Source organism: Nomia melanderi, chromosome 3 (genome assembly GCF_051020985.1).
Source record: "Nomia melanderi isolate GNS246 chromosome 3, iyNomMela1, whole genome shotgun sequence".
Taxonomy (NCBI): domain Eukaryota; kingdom Metazoa; phylum Arthropoda; class Insecta; order Hymenoptera; family Halictidae; genus Nomia; species Nomia melanderi.
In genome coordinates this window covers 6,393,254-6,405,786 of record NC_135001.1, presented here as the reverse complement: position 1 = coordinate 6,405,786, position 12,533 = coordinate 6,393,254, and the positions used below count along the sequence as shown (strand labels likewise).

General features: G+C 40.6%; 1 protein-coding gene across 4 annotated transcripts in view; it reads left to right on the top strand.

Annotated features, from left to right (window-relative positions):
- The window catches only part of Con (leucine rich repeat protein connectin), a 358,673-nt gene that overhangs the window by 175,692 nt on the left and 170,448 nt on the right, over window positions 1-12,533 (top strand). For all 4 annotated transcript variants that reach the window (XM_031987854.2, XM_031987823.2, XM_076365854.1 and 1 more), the window contains one exon: window positions 8,727-8,796. The gene's annotated coding sequence lies outside the window, so the exon portion shown is untranslated. The remainder of the gene's footprint in view (window positions 1-8,726; window positions 8,797-12,533) is intronic.

The window sequence follows — 12,533 nt, the reverse complement described above, 5'->3', positions numbered from 1 at the left end:
CTTTTCCGCATCGCGGAACGCAATTTATCGATTTAATGGGACAATTTTTTAACGGTACCGAGATCGTCCTCGACAAACTCCAGATAACACACTTCTCTCATTCAATTTTCAATTTAATCGTGAATCTCTTCCCTTAGAATTTAATTAGCGTTACGACGTGAAACTCGCAATTAACTAATACATAATCCGCCCACAAGACGGTAACCATCTATCTACACTTTCAAAATGTTAAATTCGCACATGATTTGTCGAATTTTTAATTAAAATCTAATTTTCAAATTGCCGAAACTCTTAAGCACTTTCGTACTTGTCCGATTAATTCTTTAATTTAATCAAATCTTTTTACATCTCATTATTCTACAGTTAATCACTTTGGAAAACGAATGCTTCATATTTGAAGACTTCCAAAATTGGATCGTCGGAGACTGACGAGTCCGTTGTAATCGTACCTAAGTTTAGAACAATCTTAATAAACACTTCTGCGGAGTTCCGTCGTCACGGCGATCGCTCGTCTATCTGACGAGAAGACACACTCCGGCCGTCGCGGCGTCAGTCGGCGACGTGTGTCGACTTCCGTGAGCCGGTTGTAATTTGTAGAACGTCCGGCACGGACGTTCTCGCCCTCTCGTCCTGTTTCCCTCAACCCGTCCTCCTCCTATCGCCAAATTGGAGCTCGTTTTTCCCCCGATTCTCCGATCTCTCATGCCTTTCATCGGGAATACTTTGAAGGGAATCTCGAAAGTAATTAGGACGATTGCAAGCCTAGCATCAACTAGCCGGCGCGAGGCCAATGTTCTTCGCCATCTTTAATCTCCCCGGACGCGTCTACGCGAGAGATCTCCGACGATTTCTTCACTCTTCCTCCTCTTTTCTTTACCTTCCGTCCTTTATACTGTTCCACGGATATTTTCTTCTTATAGAAAAAGAAGGTACCTTTGCGTCTCCGCTCATTAACCCGAATAGAGACTGAGGAAATTACCTGTGTATACAAGCGTCTACTTCAGAGCCTTTCATAGGGAAATAATATCGTTAGTAAAAATGATTTTTCAATGTCAATCTTGAAGACTCGGAGGATATTAATCCCTTGGTCTGTAATAACGTGTCAGACTCATGATGAGAATTTTAAACTGTTCTGTCTTCTATCTATCGTTAAATGATCCTTTTCTTTTCGTAATCAATTATTAACGATGAACTAGTTTTATCCAGTTGTGAAAGTTATCGTAAGGCAAGAGGTGAAGTAGGTTCTGTTAATATTTTATGTAAGACATAATATATCTTGAATTTTTGAGATAATATAATATATCTTGAGTTCTCGCGAAGTATCTACTTTAAAACTGGTTTTTCATTAAAAATTGCATTCTGTCGCAGGATCAAGGGTTTCCGGAAGATTTATCGATCGATTTCCTGGGTGAATGACGGCGAACGCGTTAAATTCTCATTTCGGATCGATCGAGGAAGCTTCTACGTTGAATGTCGAAAAAATCCGAAGCGATAAGCTTCGCGTTTTCAGACGGCGTCCTTCTTTCGCTCGGACTGCATGCAAATATCGCTTCTTCCTGTTTGCCCGACCCGTCGATTTTTCGCTGTTCGCTGTGAAAGAGTTTCCATTTTCCACAGTCCGGGGGAGCGGCGCTGTTTCATCCCCGTCAGAGTTGTTTGCCCATTTCCGAACCGGCTCTACTCACTTATCGACGTTTTAACGATTAAAGCTATTCCCCCGGTGCCGCGCGGTAACGCGAATCTTCGCCGGGATTTATCCGGTTATGGACGGACGGGTTTGACGATTCGATTCTCGCCGACGTATAACGGAAACGATTTTCGGTTCATCCGGCGGATGCCTTCTGCGGGGAAATAAAAGCTGCTCCGCTTTGCGTCCTTTTGAATAACTCTTTACCCTAACGAAATTCATCTGTACTTTCATTAATTATTAACGAAATTCATTCGTACTTCCAGAAATATTTACATTTTAAACAAATTGGAAGAATGCGTAAAATATAGAGCAATACAAAAGTGATGGAATCATAAGATAAACGAAATATACACCGTTTGCACTTCATAGGCGCCTTTCATTTGCCACACGAGTTGGCACAACAACATTATGGAATATAATATTCAATGTTAAGTTTCGTATGATGCTTTAATACGTGAAATATTAAAGTATAACAACCTCTTTCTGTAATTTATGCACGATGTCTCGTTAAGTTTCAAAAAATGTTGACTATAACTTCATCAGGAACTGCGTTGGGTATTTTTCATAGAAAATTTTTGGAGTGCAAAGGGTTAATCAACGAAGATGGATCTAATACAGTGGAATCAGTTTTTCTACACTTCTTTAACACTAGATTTACGAATCGTCAATTTGACTTATATTGAATTTTATAAACATTGTTTGGTACACGTTTCAGTCGATTTTGATTGATGTAGTTATGTTAATATGTATCCTAATTGTCTACTTTTAAACTCCTAATTCCCAAGGTCTAAATGAACGAATATCAATTTTTCAAGAAATGATAGAACAAACTGTACAGTAAATGACCCTCAGTCAAGTGTTAAATAGTAGTAGATAAAATTTCAAGATTAAGCGAATATCTTCCTAATTCATAGATCACAACCGTGATCAAAGGGTATTTTCGGAGAACAGTGAGTAACTTCTGTTTCCCCGTACCTTCTGTTCACGTAACTCCAGATTCCCCCGCTCGTTAACCCGATTTTTCCCTTGGAAATTTACTTTGCGCTGGGATAATTTACGAGATCCATCCGTTTGGAGCTCCGTGTCGACCGGGCTTTTTTTCCCGTTTCCGTCTGATTCCGGTCCCCGTTACAGCGTCCGGTCGACCCCGGGAGTCTTGTGATTGTTCGAAACTTTGATTAGTTCGAATTAAGAGAGAAACCGATCGTTCGGATCTTAGGGGATGACCGGCGGATCCGGGTGCAACGGAGGCGTGTCGCCTCGTCCGGAACGTAACGGCGACTTTCTAACTTAATAAGCGGGCTTCTCCGACGTCGACTCGTTGGACAGCCGACGATGACTCATTTTTGCGCGGAGGACGTTGTCACGGTTAATGGACATTCTTCTCGGCTGACCTAACACGTGTCGCGTTAATCGAGAACGCGATCCATTGTACGAGGCCTGATGAAACGGGGGACCGGAATCATGGGAATGATTCTTGAAATAGACCCGAGCCGCTACTTTCACGGACTTCTCAGTGGCATCGCGTCGTTAATGATGATGAATAACACCGCATTGACTTGTCACGAGTATACTTGATTATGCACCGACTTAGGCCACTGATGAGAGACAAAATTACGGGGATTCCTTCGGATGTTGGATACCGTTTGTTTAGATTGTATCTGCACTGCTGTAATTTTAATGGTGATTTAGTTATTTAGATTGGGATATTTTATAAGTTAATGAGAATTCAGTGAAATGCATTAATTAGTGGGTGAATGATATGTTATTGTGATAATGAGAAGAAATATTAGGGTAATGTTTTTCGTGATAGAATTGATGATGCACCAAGAATCATGAAGTGAAAAATGGATAAATAAGAGAATAATGAATAATTGTTTTATTAGACTTGTTTAGATTAAGGGTTTCTAGTTGAAATGTTGGTTAATTAGTTGATAAGCTTTTTAATTAAACGTTAGCGGTGTTCTACTCGTAAATTGTTCCGATACGAATCGCAGTGTAGGGATAATCCCTCGGATTGAGGTTAAGGGATGAAAGCATGGATGTAATATGCAAGAACAAGGTTCATCAACTAATTAGCACTGTTATTAAAGCTAATCCGATGGCTGACAATAGGCAGTTCAAGTTCAGTCATCGTAGAAGTTTCACGAAATGTTTCTAACTTCCATAGCCCCTCTAATTAGCCGAATTGATCTTGATAGTCTTGGTCCCACCGTAATTAGGTCAGTGAATTAGACGTCGCTAAGTCTGCTCTGCAGCAGATACAATTGCCACTACACAGGAATCATGCTATTCTTAAAACACCAACACCATTACTTCGAATCTCAATTCAACATCACTACTATCCGACAAACGATTCAATAACCATTCTACCAAACAAAACCATCGAACAATTGACCAATTTGTCGAACACACCATCCCTCGGACTACAATCCTAAAAACGTTCGAATTCACACATTTCTGTTCAACCACCTATAACCCGAAGCAAAAGAAAAATTCGTTATCCCGTATGGCCAACTCGTATAAACGAAAAATATCAAATAAAGTGAAATAAAACCCCACGGAAAATTTGTCTATTCTATTCTAGCCATCAAACCGCAAAAATCCGCGATCCACGGATTCGGGGGATCGTCCACGTCCGTCTCTCCGGGCCATTAAACGTGTCCGAGTCGAATGGACGGCGTAGCCTAGCCTATAAAAATCCGCTAACGATCCATGTAGGTCATCGTGTAGCTTCGTCCAGTCTCGGGTCCCGTGCGGAGCATGTAACCTGCGTGTAATACGAGCCATTACGGAGCCTGCTCGACCTTAATTGCGGTTGTTTCGACGAGATGTGGCTTAACATCTCGCCCCTTTTACTTGACAGCAATTATCCTCGGCGAACGAACGGTCCACGGGACGCTCGGCGGATCGACGTCGAGCCGTTCCCCGCGACCGGAACGTGATCACGTCTATTTTCAAACGAGCCACTGTCACCGTTCGCCGCTCGGAACCTCTCTCCTATCGTTCTATCGGCGACCCTTTCCGTCCTGCCAACTGTCGATCCGCAGTTTCTGCCCGATATCTATCGGACATCGAGCGAGAGAGAGTCTCTTGCACGCGATCCCCGCGTCGAACTTCACCATTTTCCTCGGTAGCGAAAGGATTTTTCGCTGTCGGAGAGGAAGAGGCTTACGCCTCTTGCCTAGCGGTTGCTCACAGTTCCATTCTGCGACGGATTAATTGAATTTTTCGTGGGATCATTGCGGATGCTCTCTGCTCCTCGTGCTGGTATAAGTAGCTTATGGGGCTGCGTGTTCGCGAACAACGTTTGAATTGGGTTTTACGACGGATTCTTTTTTGTTTTACAGAGTTTTCTACTGCTATCATGTGGGAAAAGACGATAGCATCTGCTCGGTTGTATTTGGTAGCTCGCGAGGGATTAATCGAATAGCTCTGTGAACGTTTTTGCGTTATGAAGACTTGGCTTTCTGTTGTTAGGGATGTGATAGGAAAGTATTATGGAACAGAGATGCGATCTGTTCAGGGGATTTAAGACGTTTAGCGACGGGTTAATCGAACAAACATTCTTTTATATTATGAACACTCTTCTTATTAATTTGAATACACTAGAATAAATGGAAAATAATCTGTTTACAGATACTTTCTAGAATTTCACAAGGGATTAATTGTATTTTTTGTGTTCATCTTAAGCGCTTTCTAGAGCTTATCTCGATATAAATGGCTTTTAAAGTTGTATTACACCAAGGAACATTGCAATTGAATTGTTTGTAGCGTTTTTCCTGGTGAAAACTTTCTTCTGTATATGCTGGGAATTAAAAGAAGTAATTGGTTTGGTGTTTAAGACATTTCGGTGGCTTGCTTCGCTGATAGAATCTCCTTGTCCGTTTCTTTTCGCGAGCACAAAGGATTTGCGTACGCTCGGTTCCTTTCTCTTCTCCATTGAAGCTCAAAGGAATGTTCCGCGGGCCGCGCCGTGACAGAATCGAAATTAACAGCGAGGAAAAGAAATTTTCCGCCCGCGTTGCTAATTCCGTTGCGCGGAAGTAATCTTGTCATTGATGGAGGCTGCATACTGATGCGTACAAAGCTTTCGCGCGCACCGTCTTTTGTGCGCTACTTCGACGGTAATAAACACGATTCCGTTCGGGATTGGACACCGTCGCTGCTCGTAACGACAGTCAATTGACTTCCCTTTAATCCCGACGCACACTCGAGCACGGTGTTCCTGAAGAACGTGCTTGAATGGACGAAGAACTCCTGGGAATGTTGAAGCGTTGTCTGAAAATTTCGAACAGTAAGAATAATATGTTTTTCTTTTAGCCTCAGTCTATTCGGCATGATCGGGTAACCTTGCTTGTTTAAGCTATAATGTTTATGTATTCCATTTCCTTACAATTGTTATAATATGGAAGTAAAGATGTTACAGTATTATAGGAAATAGTGAAACATACAAGTAAATGGTTAACTAAATTCCAGCTTTTCTATCTTTCGAATATTGCACTCTTCGGTGAACTCTTGATTATCGATTGATCAAATATGAGATTACCTTTTAATTATCTATCTCCAATGCCTTGTTTCTAAATAATAGTTTAATGAGTACATAATTATTTCCCCCAAATATTTGAACGTTCAGAACCGTTTCACGTGCTTCTCGTTCAATTTCGAATCGATCAATCTCAAATTCTCTTTTCGCGGATTGTCAGCGTTAACGGACAATGTAGATCAAAGACGAAAAGAGTGAGGAGGCTTGAAAGATGTAGTACCGTGAAGCGTTAATTAATATTCGCAAGTGTAAAGTGGACTTTACGATGTTCCGGTGGAATAAAGTGTCGGCAGTTTAAGATATGACTGGCAGCCGAAGGGTAATCGCTGCCAGAAAAATGTGTTTGCAGGGTTCGCGGGTGCGGTTGTTTGTTTCGCTAATTGCGAGCAAGTAATTACCAGTCGGCCCCCGCACTTACCAGGGCGAATAATTCGAGAGAACGTGTTGTCCGTTTAACGCTGGCAAATACGATCGGCCGCTTCAATTATCGAGGCGACACGAGTCGAAAAAGCCCGGCCAAGCGGCTTTCTGCTCATTAACGGGGTAGAGAATTAATTATCCGACAGAACATAAACCGATTAAACCGGCCGCGCGGCGCGAGAAAAAAGAGGAACGGAAGTTCTCGCGCCCGACGCTCGCGCTGCGTCTTTCGCGAACAAATCCAGCGTGCACTTTGTTTTCGCAAAAAGAAAAAAAAAAAGAACGATGAGCTTTTTCACACATGATTACAATAGAGCAGTCACGTTTCCGTGTTTTTAAAGCTCGCGCTTCTATTGCCGTGCGTTATGACGCGATTCAGAATTAATGGAATACTTTATTTTCATCGAATTCCTTTAAACATACGGAACCAGCGCGAAATATTTTCCTTTCCGTGTTTTTCGTTCAAACATTCTCTCTTTTCCTTCCTTCTATTCGCACTTGGAATTCGATTTTTGAAAATAGAAGGCAATTAATCTCCACTTTAGCTTAATCTTCATTTAACTTTAATGGTTAGGTGTTCTGTATTATTGAAGATGGTAAAGATTACGAGATTTTTCCTTTTTCTTTTTTGTATATTGGGTTAATAGGCGTGACATTCTCAGCTATAAACAGATCAGCCATCCCCCTCTCCTTGCGTGTCTCCGGTTTAATCGAATCCCGCGATCCGAAAGTATAACCACCGGATGATTTACGCGTCAGATAGCGCCGCGAAAATTGCCTCGTATTAATTGCCCGGCAAGACATCGATCTTAATAGAAATTATATCGCCGGTTATCAAACTGTCCTGACTACACATTCTTCCGTTCCACGCTCTTCCGTGCACGCTGTGCGATTAAATTTCACCCCTTATTGATGGGGTTGATCCGTGCGACCTGAATAATCTGCCTTCAACGCGAAACATTTGCATTTAATCTTTTTAATTTCCTTGAGCTTTAAAAATCAATTTCACAGGAATTATGATCCCGAATCTGTAAGAAAACACGTTTATCCGCAAAATCTACGCAAAGAGCAATTTATAGGAAGCAGAATTGCAAAAATCTTTGCTGTAAATATTTCTAATTGTTAGCGATAATTATTCTATTATTCCGCCGTGTTACAATTTCGAATAGAATTGAACAAACATAAATGTCACTTTACTATTTAAAATCCGGATGAACTATTATTCGTCTATTATTAGTTATAGTGCTTTCAAGTATACATAGACATGGTTAGGTATTAAATGAATATAAAGCTTCTTTTTCTACATTTATTGTAAACAATGAAATAATTCTATCAAGCGCAATTTTAAAAAAGATCACAGTATAAAAGATTACTGAAGGATACTGCAAAATAAGAAATCATATTTCCTAAGGGTGGTTTCATATTTTCCACATTAAAATTCTAACACTTCTATTTGAACCCACAATGTTGATAACAGTAAAATAATGTTTATTTCGATCTACACGTAATAAAATGATACTGATTTCCATTAAACCGAACCAGAAACCCTCACCGTGTCTCGCAGATGATTATCCAGTAAGGGGTTGATTTCTCGTTATATTATGACGAGTTTAACACGAGTTCCCGAATTTCCATGCGTTCTCATTGTTTATGAGATCAATGTTTTCATATTGTCGAGGGGTGGGAACGCGTTTCCGAGGATTTTCCACGCGTCAATCCGTGCTTACATCTCGCCGCTGACTCGTGTTCCTAGTCAACGGCGCGGAACCTCGTTAACAACTCGTCGTTACTAATTAGTACGAGGGTCGGATCGATCAGAACCAATTAAGACCGGCAAAGCATTGGTGCACCCTCCGTTCTCCCCACCAACGGTGAAATCCGCACTTCGCGACGACGATTAAGGCACGGGGCGTCCTTTATCGGTCGCAGGAAATCCCGGCGGATAGTAGCGCGTGCCTTTTCCAAGCTTTAACGCAATTCGATACAAACGGATTAAATTAAACGGCGAGCTGATCTCCCGTAGTCCATTTCTAATAAAATCTTCATTTCCGTTTTTCCTTCTCGTTGCAGGTTCAACGCGCGGTGCGCATCGATATTTCCCTCCGGAAAGTAATCCTGTTATTCGACCCTTTGGATTAAGGTAAGATATAATGAAAATAGTTTCACGCGTGATAATTAAACTGCCGGTTTTGTGTGTTTATAGAACACTGCACTGTTTTAGGCGAAAATATTGTGATTCTAATTGGAATTGATGTAACTCTTATAATTGTAATTTCGGTGTCCTTTAATTGATGAGTGAGTATTTAATTTATTTTTCATGTGCGCGTGTAGGTAAAAATGGGAATTTTCGGAGATTAATATTCGCAGTTTAATTATTAATTGTTTTTATGAAATTGTGATGTTATCGTGTAAACGAATTATGTCAAAGTTCCATAAATACAAGTGTATATAGATACTAATGTAGATATTTTAATACTCTTCTAAAATGTATGCTCGTAAATATTGAAATGTATCAAAGATTTAAAGGTACGAGCTATTCTGAAAATGTTTGAAGAAGCTAAACATCACGAACGTCTCATGTAATTCCAATTAAGTTTAAATGTATCTCCTATTTTATATGAAATATCTGCTAAAGTATTTTAGATACATTCACCACAGTTTGATACAGTGGTAGTAACTCAGATTATTCGGTATTCAAGATACCTGTCGGTTCCAGGTATTACAAAACTATTTGCACATTGAATCCTGTAAATTTCGCAAAATCTTTTAAGCTCCCTAAAGCCACTGCAAGTATTTTCCTTCATAGACAACACCCGCGATCAATATTTACTGGCACATTAAGCGGCCGCTGTTCTTTCGTTCGAGACCAACAGAGCAATTAGAAATACCTCGAACTTGTAATACTTTACAACATCCAATTAGTCAAAGAATAACCTCCCGTTCTTTCCAAAAGCTTAAAAGCTACGTTGTTCAATATCTTTCCGCAATATTTCAAAAATCTGTTAGAGATAAAACAAAATTTTTTATATACATATAACAAGCATAACCCATAACAGTGAAAACCAAATCAAATTACTATAATTCATTCATTCAAACCATAATTATTTGCCAAACTTCCATTATAAATTCTCCGTATTATAAGCAATGACACTTAATGCGGCGAACAAGATGAACGTATAATAATAATAACGCAATTTAATTAACACGTTGAACGCCCCACGATTTCATAGAGGAAAATACGCAAAATGGAAAAAATATAATATTAACCTTAATCGGACCACGATGAGACTTTGAGTCACATTTGAACTTTTTACTTATATTTTTTGATTATTTCATATTTCATAACATTTTAATCATTCCTTTTATTCTCATAAGCGACTGAGAGTCACATCGTGGTATGATTCGTTATAAAAACTCGTGGTACGATTAGGGTTAAATCATTTGATCGAATTGCATTATTACTATTCCACGTTCATCTAGCTGAATTTCACTGTATTACGTAGCATTATTTACAATATAGAAATATTTTCATATAATCGTCGTTTCATTGAGTGAACTATAATAATCCGATTTGGTCGGGGGTCACCGGTGACCCCCATGACATTCAACGCGTTAAACTCGCTGATATTAGATTTTCTTTATTTCCTCTATCTTTCCATGTGAAATAGTCCGATATTCGACGCGTTAGAAGGAAATGTAAAAACTACAATCCTCGTTGCTAAACGACGAATGAGAGCTGTCCAAGTGAATTACACGAGACCCATTAATTTGCGATGGAATTACCGTAATCGTCGAGCGTAATTTACGTTCGGATTTCACAAAGGTACCACGGCGTACCGCGAGAAACCGATACCTCGATTCGTATGCCTGTGGAACAGGCACAGAAAATCACCTTAGTCGGCTCGCGCAGCGAACTTGTATGCAAATGTAATCATATTGTTTCGAGAAATGGTACGGTAAGATTATCCTCAATGGCAGCGCTCGGCGTACAATGCCTAAGTGATGTACCTGTTTATGAAGTGGCTCCGAAGATTTGCATGTTGCTCGAGTGTGCGCGGATTATGCGTTTAACTGGCAATTCAGCCTCCCGGTGGCTCCGCGCGAGAGCGCGCGGGGAATTTGCATCCCTCGAAAGTGACGCCGCAGTTTGAAGTATCCCCGCTCAATTAGACGACGAGCTGTTGATAATTGAGCCGCCCCGTCGAATCGGTGCACTGCGCCGTTTATTTTATACCATCCATAGCTTCCCGGTTTCCGATTATTCTCGAAAATTGCGAAACTGAACGAGAGTAAACGAAAACTTCGAAGGAATGTTTGAAGAAAACGAAAGGAGAATATGTGAAAATATTCTGTAGATTTGAGTTTTATTAGGAAATTTGCGGATTGGGATAGTCGGTATTGATCGGCATTATTAATCTTTTGTGACTGGTGCCGCCACAGTGGCGACATTCAATATTTGCTTTCGAAATCGGTGTCGCCAATATGGTGGCGTGTTCTTTTTTTCTGAGTAGTGTTATTTCACAGAATTTATATTCAACAAAACACATTAACTTCAACAAATTTTTAGTATCCATATATTTATTATAAACCACCTATAGAATAATAACTTTGAAAATATATATTTGTAGAAAAATAATTTTGAAAATATGTATTTGTAGAAAAATAACTTTGAAAATATGTATTTGTAGAAAAATAACTTTGAAAATATATATTTGTAGAAAAATAACTTTGCTTTGACTAGTTGGTATTGTCATAAAAAAAATATGCCGATCGTAAAGGTTTAACCTTTTGCGGATGAGAATTTTTAAACTTCTAAAGAAAACTACGCACCAGTCACTCGTTGTTTGAATCATTAAATTATTCATTCGCAACTTCCGATTTAAACATTAGAAGTCTCCATTACGTTTGCCTGCGAAGGGTTGAAATTCCTAAGAATTATACTTCCAACATGATCACTACGCCAACGCGAATCTGTTTGCACCGCGATTAACAGAATCACCATTAAAAACATTCGATTCCAAATGTACATCAGATATTTACTTCCTCATTGCCACAGAATTCAATTTTCCAATAGGCAAATCGAACAGTGAAACTTTTTCTACTTCGAACAACAGCGAGACATCGAATTTCTACTGCACGATGGACACTACATTCCGATACAACGCTTCCAAACGAATTCTCGATCAACCTTCCTTCAGTAGGAACCGTCCGAATACCCGATCGATTTGTATTTTTCGAAGACGTACGGCTACGAGCCAGCGGCGCGGTGAGTTATTCATCGGAGAAGTTCGATGCGGGCGTAACAAATTTAAGTGCTCGCAGCGGCGGGCGGGTTATCGCGCGGGCAACGCCGCCGCCTGGCTTCTTATACTGTTTTTCGTGACTTATGCGAGCGCATATCGGCGGTGGGGGATCGGTGATCCAGCATTTTCGCGCCGAGTGTCTGTAAACCACGCTATTCCGGCCGGAAAGTTCACGAAATATCGCCCGGAAAGTTTCGGGGTCGGGGCACTCTCTTGCACGGCCACGGGTTTAAAGGAATTAATCGTTTTCGCGAAATTGATAGCGGTTGCCCTACAAAAGGCGGCACGCTTTCCACGATGAAATGACGGGGCTGTTCCGCGTCGTTTAATTAACTCGGTATTTTGCCGGAACGGTTTTGCCAGACCCGGCGCACCGCGGAAATCAACTTTTCGGGAACTTCGACAGCCTCGATTGCGTCAAGCGCGGATTAATCGCACTCGAATCGATACTTTCGAATATCGCGCCGGCGTTCGCGCGTTGTGGGTGCAACACTCGAGCCACTCGACGCCCGTTGCAATTCACCCCGTTTTTCGCAACGTGTGCGAACTCTCCGCGATGAATAAACGCTTCGAG